At 43.6% G+C, this 12,022-nt stretch overlaps 1 long non-coding RNA gene across 1 annotated transcript in view; it reads right to left on the bottom strand.

Annotated features, from left to right (window-relative positions):
* Positions 1–1,540: 1,540 nt before the first annotated feature.
* The window catches only part of LOC135051168 (uncharacterized), a 184,823-nt gene continuing 174,341 nt past the window's right edge, over positions 1,541–12,022 (bottom strand). Inside the window, exons 2-3 of the long non-coding RNA XR_010242091.1 lie at positions 2,059–2,593; positions 1,541–1,883 (exon numbers count right to left, since the gene is read on the bottom strand). This is a non-coding gene — a long non-coding RNA (uncharacterized LOC135051168). The remainder of the gene's footprint in view (positions 1,884–2,058; positions 2,594–12,022) is intronic.

Here is a 12,022-nt window from a genome sequence, read left to right as displayed (position 1 = left end):
ACTAGTAATTTTGCTCTTCTAACGTGGTACCACAGAAAATTGTGTATGCCCCCTTAAAAACATTTTTTGGCAGGCACAGCAGAGGTTAAAGCACATACTAGAGTCAGTTCACAAGTCCTGTTTTGTGAAGTGGCAGGATCAGATTGTCTAATGAAGCAGAGAGCAAGCGAAACCTTGTGGGAAGAAGAAGGCGTGGACAAAGAGTTGGAGAGAAGTCATTGCAGGGAGCAGGCGTGCTTAGAGGAGCAGAGCAGAACAGCTAAATTGTGAGAGTCGGGTGGTAATGCAGGGTGGGGGAGAGCAGCGCTGCAGAGCTAAGGCAGTGGGTTGCTTTCGTGAGTTGAAGAGTAGCAGGAGAGTGGGGGTGAGATGTCACAGCTGGGGACCGGTTACCACCAGGCTTGTGGAGAGGCGTAACTGCCATGGCCCACTTAAGGAGAGCTGGAACCACTGAGACAAGTGAGGGAGCAGAATAACCTGAAAGGTTTGACGTAAGTAACAGAGACTGTTGTTGTTGTGGACTGCGGGAGGGTAAGTGCTAAGCCCTATTGTATGTTGTCACTGCTCATGACCACATGGAGAAGGGGTGCTATCAGGACTAAAATTGAGAAACTACGCAGAGTAACCCCTGTTCAAACCCAGTGCTGAACTATTTGTTGGAACAATTAATACACAAATCCCTATTTGTTGGGATAATCATTATAGAAACATTGAGTCATTTTGGAGAGGAAAGACTAAGCCACTTGTTTCAAGGAATAATAACTACAGAGACAGTTTGCTAGGAATTCCAAGAAACCTTTGCTAGCTACCACCTCATGGAAAATTGGAGTACGGGGACATTTTCCATTTTGAACCCAGGATCTCCATCTCTTTTGCAACAAATACAGTTGTACCACAGCCCCATTGCAATACTGTGGCGCTGTAGGGTCCCTGAGCTCCAACATATATTGCTTGTGAAGATTGGGACAATTTTTTTAGGGATTTTTAGAAAAATTATGATTATTAATTGTGCAAATTATGGTCTTAGTCATCTTTTCCCTTGTTTTTTTCCTGCAACGTTATTTTTTTGAATGTGCATATACCTGTAATTAGATAAATTGAACTCCATTGTATTTGGAGCTGTAGCTAAACCTGATTTTCTTGTCATCATCTAATGTGATTTTTTATTCCTTATTGCAATTATCCTCTTTCAATGTTATTGTGATTATCCAATGTTTGTCTTGTACTTAATAATCATCTTCCATCCAGAATTCTTTATGGCATAATAAAGAAATTTCCTGATGGAGATTGCTGTCATTGAACTCACTCTTTGCATATCAATCTGTCCTACCTCTCTGAACCACATACAGTGAACAAGGTATGGGGAAAAACATTTTTGGGAAAGGGTCTATGACATAGCCACGAACACATGTGATACCTCTTCCAACCACTTAGACACCTGCCAACCCCAAGGTGTTACACTAACAATGCAAATCTTATGGATATCCATGCTAGAACACAGGTGGTTACAGTAGTTACTTCTTTATGTTATTGACTTCAATAAAAGCATGGTTTTTAAGGTAATTCTCTTGGTAAGTTTGCATTAAGTTTGCATTTTACAGATAAATTACTTCTAAACATTAGCTATAATTTAGAAAGCTGAAATACTGATATGATTTTGGCCTCATTAAATTGTTAAATGGATGTAGGGATAAATGTCACAATGGTAATGCAGTTAAGGTTACGTGCCCTTATAGATGTATTGCAGAGGCCTGCTGACCCATGGGCTGATTGTACTTTTCTTAGTTTTGTACTTGTTTAGGACTCCCCAGACTGATCTTTGTCGGTTTGCAGATGTCACCTTTTTGCAGGAGCATTGTCAGAAGTCTTCTTCTGTTGTGCAGCTGAGGAAAGAAATAAGAAGGGTGAACATTGCACACATTTGCAAATGGCAGATCCTCTTACATTTTGTGGAATTTAATCAGTAACAGTTTATCTAACTAAACAAAGGACTGACACTAAGTTCTGACTGAATTAGGTTGGTACAGTTAAAAGATAAAAATTTGTTTGGTTACTCACCAGGTTGGGCTTGTGATTGTGGACGGTCGGTGTCCTTTATATGGGAGCCAGACAGTACTTCAGGTGGTATGACCTGCTTGAGCTCCTCCTCGAATGCTCTATAGAGAATCTGGAGTGCTCGGCCTCCCTCTGTTCTGTGAGACTCCTGCAGCTCCTCTGCCAGCTTTGCCTTGAGGATGCACTTCACATCGTTGAAGTGCTTCTTGAAATTTTCAAGTCAGCGCTTGTAAGAGCTGACTGTATTCATGGCATCACACATTCCCTGCCATAATCCCTTCTTGCAGGCCAGGGTTGTGTCTTGTGCCTCCAGTCCTAGGAGTCTATCATGAACTGGCACTATTACCTGCACCAGTGCACAGTTCTCTTCGTACGTAAACTGGACATCCTGCCTGATTTTCGTCTTCCCAGGGGTAGAAACAGCCTCCTCCTTTCTCCTCACCAGCCTCCTCCTCAACCTGAGGCTGGGTCCCTCTCACCTGCTCCTCCTTCTCCTTCTGACTCAGCTCACCTTGACTCTGAGCCTAAAATGATGTTTCTAACAAACAAAAAAGCTCTCACTGACAATTCTGTTCCTCACGCCTACACAGTCTCCTTCACAAACTCTCAAAGGAAAAAATGGCAGAGGTGCTACTTATATAGGGCCAGTGTGTTACAACTCAGGTGACTTTTGGAGAGATCTTAGTTTTAAACGAAACAACTCGCATGTAATGTAACTCGCATTCCGATTTGAAGGTTTTCACAGGCTCCGCCGCCAGAAATCTCATGTGATATTACATGTGAGTGCATCTTGAAACTTGCACTCTATTACATAGTGCATGTTTCAGAAACAAATTTCACCAAATTTGTAGTGAGTAAGTGCTTATTTGCACTCCCACAAGAACTTGCACCCTATTACATTTCACCCTATATATTCTTTTTTTATTTTTTTAGTACACCTGAGACATCCTTTCTAATACAGTATTTTGCTTTGAGTGGCAACTGGATTCCCCTTGATCTTTTTATTGGGCACAAACCACCATGACTGCTTAACGGGATACGGTCAGGATCCCGTTGGTTGGGATCCTGGCAGTCAGAATACCGATGCCGGAATCCTGACACTGGGGGTTATTCAGTATGAATTGCAAATTCTGCTAAAAAGCAGAATTTGCAATCCATTCTTTGGCTTGCTGTGTGCTGGCCATTGCATGCAAGGCCGCCCAGCATGCTACCTGCTGCCCACCAACTGCGAACATGCTCTAATTGCGATTGCGCCCAAATTAGTGCTTGTTCACAGAAACTAGGGAAGCCTCCTGCCAGCGCACTAGGGTATGGTAAATGCAATCTTGCTTACTAAAAAAAATAAAAAATAAAAAATTAATGGGTTTGGAGCAGTTTTCCATGAAAACTGGGGGTTAGTCAGAGTTGTTAGCAACTCAAAAAAGTTAGCAATTGGGAAAAACCATGCTGCACTGCAGGTGGGGCAGATGTAACATGTGCAAAGAGATTTAGATTTAAGTGGGTTGTATTGTTTCTATGTATGGTACATACTGGCTGCTTTATGTTTACACTGCAATTTAGATTTCGGTTTGAACACACCCCACCCAAATCTAATGCTCTCTGCACATGTTACATCTGCCCCACCTGCAGTGCACATGGTTTTGCCCATTAGTGTGCTTTTTTGGTTTGTGAACAACTCTGGATAACCCCCGCTGCTCCAAACGCCCTTTAAATATGCCCCTAAGAGCTATGCTACACACAGTAGAAATGTGATAACCTGCGCACTGGGATCTATTTGTGTGGACGAGCTGCTACACCTTCAGGTGACTGACCTGATGGGACTAGATGGATAATTGGGAATGGTGTTGCGCTCAATCCGGGTGATTGGTCTGTTTATCCAATTAGTTGGTTAATAAGATATGAGCCCTTGATTTCTTCAAGTATGGATAAGGATAAATAAATAATAAATGAGTAATTGGATTGATGAATGGTTAATGGTTAATTGATTATAAACCCTTAAATTCAGCAAATACTGGTGCGTATGTGATAAAATGATCAATGCATATAGATTTGAATGAGAAACGAATATAAAATAAAAATCAAATAATATGCTACACACAGTCACTATTAGTGCTTTGCTGGACGTATCTCTTCATACTAACTTCTCAGCAGATGGGTGTAAATACTGTTTTTAACATAATTACAACCAATATATGTACAAATCAGCATCAGGCCACAAAAATCTTAATGAAGGACAAACCAGTCTAGTGCATTTATTAACAAACTAAAGGAATAATGTTGGAATGTTATATTGGGAAAGTAATAAGGTGAATGATCAAGGTTACAACATAACTGCAATCCTGTACAAAACACTCACTTGCTGGAAAGAAAGAGAAGAGAAATTAAGTTAGATCAATATCTGTTCTGCAGAGTAAAGATTCACAATAACAGTTTGTCCCTCTAGAGCAGTGGTACTCACTAGAAATTTTTCAATAGCCACAATTAAGTACTAACGAGTCCAGAGGGCTGCAATTTTTTTGTATGGAAAGAAATTACAATTTTCTCATGGATTAAACTAGAAATAAAAACTTTATAAGAATAAAAGTTAACAGAAAATTCAGAGGATAATCAGTAAAGGGAATAACCAAACACTACTAATATATTGCTGTCCCAGGCTAGCATTGCAACAGATATATTACTGTTTTTCTTATGAGGGTCATCTGTCTCCAATATCATGGTAACTGAAGACCATTCTCTATAGCTGGTGCTGAGACTGAAGGGGAGGAGCCCTTGGGGAAGGTGGTGATTCTATCTGTTTCAAGAACAATAATCAATCTGGCCAAACTTTTTATGGTGATTGTGCAGCACAGTGTATGAGCCAGGCTCAAACATCAGGTAACATAGCAGAAGTAGTCAGTGCAGGCTGCAATGCAGAGGCTAGGGAGATGATCACATGCACAATCAGGAAAAGGAGTAGTGGATACATTGCACAAAGAACGAAGGCAACTGGTTCCCAGAAAATGGCCTGCCACCAGGAATCAGGACACTATGGTCCTGCAAATGGCTACAGTATATTAGCCCATTGTCCACAAGGAAAAGCCCTGGAAGGCGACATTGCCAATTCACCACTGACTATGGGACTACAATAACCAAGGAGGGTTGCATGAAGCCTTTAGCTCACATAGGCCCTCATTCCGAGTTGATCGGTCGCAAGGCGAATTTAGCAGAGTTACACACGCTAAGCCGCCGCCTACTGGGAGTGAATCTTAGCTTCTTAAAATTGCGACCGATGTATTCGCAATATTGCGATTACTAACTACTTAGCAGTTTCAGAGTAGCTTCAGACTTACTCTGCCTGTGCGATCAGTTCAGTGCTTGTCGTTCCTGTTTGACGTCACAAACACACCCAGCGTTCGCCCAGGCACTCCCACCGTTTCTCCGGCCACTCCTGCGTTTTTTCCGGAAATGGTAGCGTTTTCAGCCACACGCCCCTGAAACGCCGTGTTTCCGCCCAGTAACACCCATTTCCTGTCAATCACATTACGATCGCCGGAGCGATGAAAAAGCCGTGAGTAAAATTACTTTCTACATAGCAAAGTTACTTGGCGCAGTCGCAGTGCGAACATTGCGCATGCGTACTAAGCGGATTTTCATTGCGATGCGATGAAAAATACAGAGCGAACAACTCGGAATGAGGGCCATTATACGTGTAACTGCTCTGTAGATATAATAACTACTGCTGAAAAACTGTCTCACACTTCTTGTGATTGTATCTAACAAAACAACATCTGTAGATATATACATTATTCAATCAATGTTTAGAGTCAATAGTGGCCATCTTTATACTGTACTATACTGTATGTTGGTGCGCTTGGCTCGTACTCATTTTAAGGAAGTCCAACACAGCTTGTTTATAGGTGGACACATGAGCCTTTGGCGTACCTAGGCCCTCATTCCGAGTCGTTCGCTCGGTATTTTTCATCGCATCGCAGTGAAATTCCGCTTAGTGCGCATGCGCAATATTCGCACTGCGACTGCGCCAAGTATCTTTGCTATGAAGAAAGTATTTTTACTCACGGCTTTTTCATCGCTCCGGCGATCGTAATGTGATTGACAGGAAATGGGTGTTACTGGGCGGAAACACGGCGTTTTATGGGCGTGTGGCTGAAAACGCTACCGTTTCCGGAAAAAACGCAGGAGTGGCCGGAGAAACGGGGGAGTGGTTGGGCGAACGCTGGGTGTGTTTGTGACGTCAAACCAGGAACGACAAGCACTGAACTGATCGCACAGGCAGAGTAAGTCTGGAGCTACTCTAAAACTGCTAAGTAGTTTGTGATCGCAATATTGCGAATACATCGGTCGCAATTTTAAGATGCTAAGATACACTCCCAGTAGGCGGCGGCTTAGCGTGTGTAACTCTGCTAAATTCGCCTTGCGACCGATCAACTCGGAATGAGGGCCCTAGGAAAGATGCATACAAAAAAGAATGATTTTGCGTCCATGTGTGAGTTTTGCAATGTTTATGAAAGAAGAAGTAATACAAGTAACCAGTGTGTTTAAGTTAGTGATGAGCGGGTTCGGATCCTCGGGATCCGAACCCGCCCAAACTTCACCTTTTTTTGCACGGTTCCGAGCAACTCGGATCCTCCCGCCTTGCTCGGTTAACCCGAGCGCGCCCGAACGTCATCATCCTGCGGTCGGATTCTCGCGAGATTCGTATTCTATATAAGGAGCCGCGCGTGGCCGCCATTTTTCACTTGTGCATTGGAGATGATCGTGAGAGGACGTGGCTGGCGTCCTCTCAGTTTCTATGTTCAGTGGGCTGCAAATTGTGCTGCAAATATCTGTGCTCAGTGTGCTGCAAATATCTGTGCTCAGTGTGCCTCAAGTGCAAATATCTACGTTCTCTGCGTGAAAAACGCTCCATATCTGACTGTGCTCAGTGTGCTGCAAATATCTGTGCTCAGTGTGCTAATTGCTTTATTGTGGGGACTGGGGACCAGCAGTATTATATAGTAAGAGGACAGTGCAGAGTTTTGCTGACCAGTGACCACCAGTATTATACGTTCTCTGCCTGAAAAACGCTCCATATCTGTGCTGGATTGTAGTATATATATACTAGTAGGAGGACAAAGCAGAATTTTGCTGACCACCAGTATAACTATATATATATATAGCAGTACAGTACAGTAGTCTACTGCTCTACCTACCTCTGTGTCGTCAAGTATACTATCCATCCATACCTGTGGTGCATTTCAGTTTTGCACAGTTTGCTGACCACCAGTATATACTATATAGCAGTACGGTACAGAAGGCCACTGCTCTACCTACCTCTGTGTCATCAAGTATACTATCCATCCATACCTGTGGTGCATTTCAGTTTTGCACAGTTTGCTGACCACCAGTATATACTATATAGCAGTATGGTACAGAAGGCTACTGCTCTACCTACCTCTGTGTCATCAAGTATACTATCCATCCATACCTGTGGTGCATTTCAGTTTTGCACAGTTTGCTGACCACCAGTATAACTATATATATATATAGCAGTACGGTACAGTAGTCCACTGCTCTACCTACCTCTGTGTCGTCAAGTATACTATCCATCCATACCTGTGGTGCATTTCAGTTGTGCACAGTTTGCTGACCACCAGTATAACTATATACATAGCAGTACGGTACAGTAGTCCACTGCTCTACCTACCTCTGTGTCGTCAAGTATACTATCCATCCATACCTGTGGTGCATTTCAGTTTTGCACAGTTTGCTGACCACCAGTATATACTATATAGCAGTACGGTACAGAAGGCCACTGCTCTACCTACCTCTGTGTCGTCAAGTATACTATCCATCCATACCTGTGGTGCATTTCAGTTTTGCACAGTTTGCTGACCACCAGTATATAATATATATATAGCAGTACGGTACAGTAGTCCACTGCTCTACCTACCTCTGTGTCATCAAGTATACTATCCATCCATACCTGTGGTGCATTTCAGTTTTGCACAGTTTGCTGACCACCAGTATATACTATATAGCAGTACGGTACAGAAGGCCACTGCTCTACCTACCTCTGTGTCGTCAAGTATACTATCCATCCATACCTGTGGTGCATTTCAGTTTTGCACAGTTTGCTGACCACCAGTATAACTATATATATAGCAGTACGGTACAGTAGTCCACTGCTCTACCTACCTCTGTGTCGTCAAGTATACTATCCATCCATACCTGTGGTGCATTTCAGTTTTGCACAGTTTGCTGACCACCAGTATATACTATATAGCAGTACGGTACAGAAGGCCACTGCTATACCTACCTCTGTGTCGTCAAGTATACTATCCATCCATACCTGTGGTGCATTTCAGTTTTGCACAGTTTGCTGACCACCAGTATAACTATATATATATATAGCAGTACGGTACAGTAGTCCACTGCTCTACCTACCTCTGTGTCGTCAAGTATACTATCCATCCATACCTGTGGTGCATTTCAGTTTTGCACAGTTTGCTGACCACCAGTATATACTATATAGCAGTACGGTACAGAAGGCCACTGCTCTACCTACCTCTGTGTCGTCAAGTATACTATCCATCCATACCCGTGGTGCATTTCAGTTTTGCACAGTTTGCTGACCACCAGTATATACTATATAGCAGTACGGTACAGAAGGCCACTGCTCTACCTACCTCTGTGTCATCAAGTATACTATCCATCCATACCTGTGGTGCATTTCAGTTGTGCGCAGTATATATAGTAGTAGGCCATTGCTATTGATATATCACTGGCATATAATTCCACACATTAAAAAATGGAGAACAAAAATGTGGAGGGTAAAATAGGGAAAGATCAAGATCCACTTCCACCTCGTGCTGAAGCTGCTGCCACTAGTCATGGCCGAGATGATGAAATGCCATCAATGTCGTCTGCCAAGGCCGATGCCCAATGTCATAGTAGAGAGCATGTAAAATCCAAAAAAATAAAGCTCAGTAAAATGACCCAAAAATCTAAATCAAAATCGTCTGAGGAGAAGCGTAAACTAGCCAATGTGCCATTTACGACACTGAGTGGCAAGGAACGGCTGAGGGCCTGGCCTATGTTCATGGCTAGTGGTTCACCTTCACATGAGGATGGAAGCACTCATCCTCCTGCTAGAAAACTTAAAAGAGTTAAGATGGCAAAAGCACAGCAAAGAACTGTGCGTTCTTCTAAATCACAAATCCCCAAGGAGAGTCCAATTGTGTCGGTTGCGATGCCTGACCTTCCCAACACTGGACGGGAAGAGGTTGCGCCTTCCACCATTTGCACGCCCCCTGCAAGTGCTGGAAGGAGCACCCGCAGTCTAGTTCCTGATAGTCAAATTGAAGGTGTCACTTTTGAAGTACACCAGGATGAGGATATGGGTGTTGCTGGCGCTGGGGAGGAAATTGACAAGGAGGATTCTGATGGTGAGGTGGTTTGTTTAAGTCAGGCACCTCTTTTTTTCTTTGCATCATGTGCTGTTTGGGGACTATTTTTTAAATCTGCCATCCTGTCTGACACTGCAGTGTCACTCCTAGATGGGCCAGGTGTTTGTGTCGGTCACTTGGGTCGCTTAGCTTAGTCACACAGCTACCTCATTGCGCCTCTTTTTTTCTTTGCATCATGTGCTGTTTGGGGACTATTTTTTTGAAGTGCCATCCTGCCGGACACTGCAGTGCCACTCCTAGATGGGCCAGGTGTTTGTGTCGGCCCTTTGGGTCGCTTAGCTCAGCCATCCAGCGACCTTGGTGCACCTCTTTTTTTTCTTTGCATCATGTGCTGTTTGGGGACTATTTTTTGAAGTGCCATCCTGTCTGACACTGCAGTGCAACTCCTAGATGGGCCAGGTGTTTGTGTCGGTCACTTGGGTCGCTTAGCTTAGTCACACAGCTACCTCATTGCGCCTCTTTTTTTCTTTGCATCATGTGCTGTTTGGGGACTATTTTTTTGAAGTGCCATCCTGCCTGACACTGCAGTGCCACTCCTAGATGGGCCAGGTGTTTGTGTCGGCCACTTGGGTCGCTTAGCTTAGTCACACAGCTACCTCATTGCACCTGTTTTTTTCTTTGCATCATGTGCTGTTTGGGGACTATTTTTTGAAGTGCCATCCTGTCCGACACTGCAGTGCCACTCCTAGATGGGCCAGGTGTTTGTGTCGGCCACTTGGGTCGCTTAGCTTAGTCATCCAGCGACCTTGGTGCAAATTTTAGGACTAAAAATAATATTGTGAGGTGTGAGGTGTTCAGAATAGACTGGAAATTAGTGGAAATTATGGTTATTGAGGTTAATAATACTATGGGATCAAAATGACCCCCCAATTCTATGATTTAAGCTGTTTTTGAGGGTTTTTTGTAAAAAAACACCCGAATCCAAAACACACCCGAATCCGACACAAAAATTTTCAGGGAGGTTTTGCCAAAACGCGTCCGAATCCAAAACACGGCCGCGGAACCGAATCCAAAACCAAAACACAAAACCCGAAAAATTTCCGGTGCACATCACTAGTTTAAGTATTCCTCACAGAAGCGTGGGAAATGCAATTGTTAGCTGTATGCACTACTAATCAATGCAGAAGTGGCATAACGCCAACTTGGATACAATATGATATGGTCATAAAAACTAATTTTAATATATTATTATGTTGTGAACCAATAAGATAATGAGGTCAGATGCACAAGAGAGTATAATGTATTATAAATAAATGTCATATTATCCATATTGAAAAGAACATAAAATATCTCCACTTACGTTCCCTAAAACTAGAGATGAGCTGGTTCGGTTTTATTCGGATTTACTAGAATCTCAAAACGGCATCTTATTGGCTCACGGATGTCACGTGTTTTGGATAGCCAATAAGAAAAATCTGGATAAAACCGAACTGGCGTCATCTCTACTTTAAACATGAATTAGGAATTGTTTTTCCTGGAAATAACAATTAGGTAATGGAAATAATAATTAAATAATGCTGCTAAATTCATTAAATTACTTGTACTAATATAGCTGTGGTTCTGTTTTCAGTACTATCAGCAGAAGTTGTCAATCCAAAGTAGCTACAGTACATACTGTAGTACTGCATATTGTTATCATCATTGCACATATTTGTACCAGAGCTCAGGCACCCACAGAACAAATGTTTCCTTAGTGGAATCCCTGTTTACTGGGCACATCTACTTGAGGTAGGCCTACAATTAAGTGAAATGGCCTATAGGCCCTACACACTACGCGATAACACAGAAAGATATGAACAATCTCATTCATTAATGAAAAAAATATAGTTCATATCTTTCAGTGTGTATGCACCAGCGATGAACGATGCGCAGCCCCGCGCTCTTTCATCATTGGTGCCGGGTCGCTAATTTATGCATGCCAATATGGACAAACTCGTCCATATTAGCATACAGGGCTATGGGGCCAGGTGATGGGGGGAGTGAAGTCCCCGTCACCTCCTCTCCACCAAAGGGTCTCCCGCTGGCCATATCGGCCATCGGGGACCTCGGCAGCCAATCGCCAGGTGTGTAGGGCCCTTCACTGTATTTGCTTTGTGTTTCCAGTACTTGCCTTTTTTTACCCCACATCTCTTGTCCAGGCATACAGAGGGGATGTACACATGAGACTGGCAGTCAGGATCCCGTCTGTCACTATTACGACACCCATAGAGTGGGAATAGAACCTGTGGTGAGCGCAGCGAGCCACCGAGCCCGCAATGGGCTTTGTTGCATTCCCCTCCCCCCGCCATTCTGCTGCCGGGATTCCAGGGTAGGTATGCTGACCGTCGGGATCTCCAGTGCCAGTCTCTCAGCCCCAACCCATCCCCAACACCCAAAGAGTGGGAATAGAGCCTGTGGCGAGTGCAGAGAGCCTCCGAGTCCGCAAGGGGCTCCGTTGCGCTTGCCACCACCGCCGGCATTCTGGTGGCTGGGATCCTGGGGTCGGTATTAGGACCTTAAGGTTCCCAAATGCTGCTCTCCTG

The sequence above is a fragment of the Pseudophryne corroboree genome, chromosome 2, assembly GCF_028390025.1.
Source record: "Pseudophryne corroboree isolate aPseCor3 chromosome 2, aPseCor3.hap2, whole genome shotgun sequence".
In the NCBI taxonomy this organism is placed as follows: Eukaryota; Metazoa; Chordata; class Amphibia; order Anura; family Myobatrachidae; genus Pseudophryne; species Pseudophryne corroboree.
Note: the sequence above shows the minus strand (reverse complement) of the source record. Positions and strands in the feature narration are given on the sequence as shown.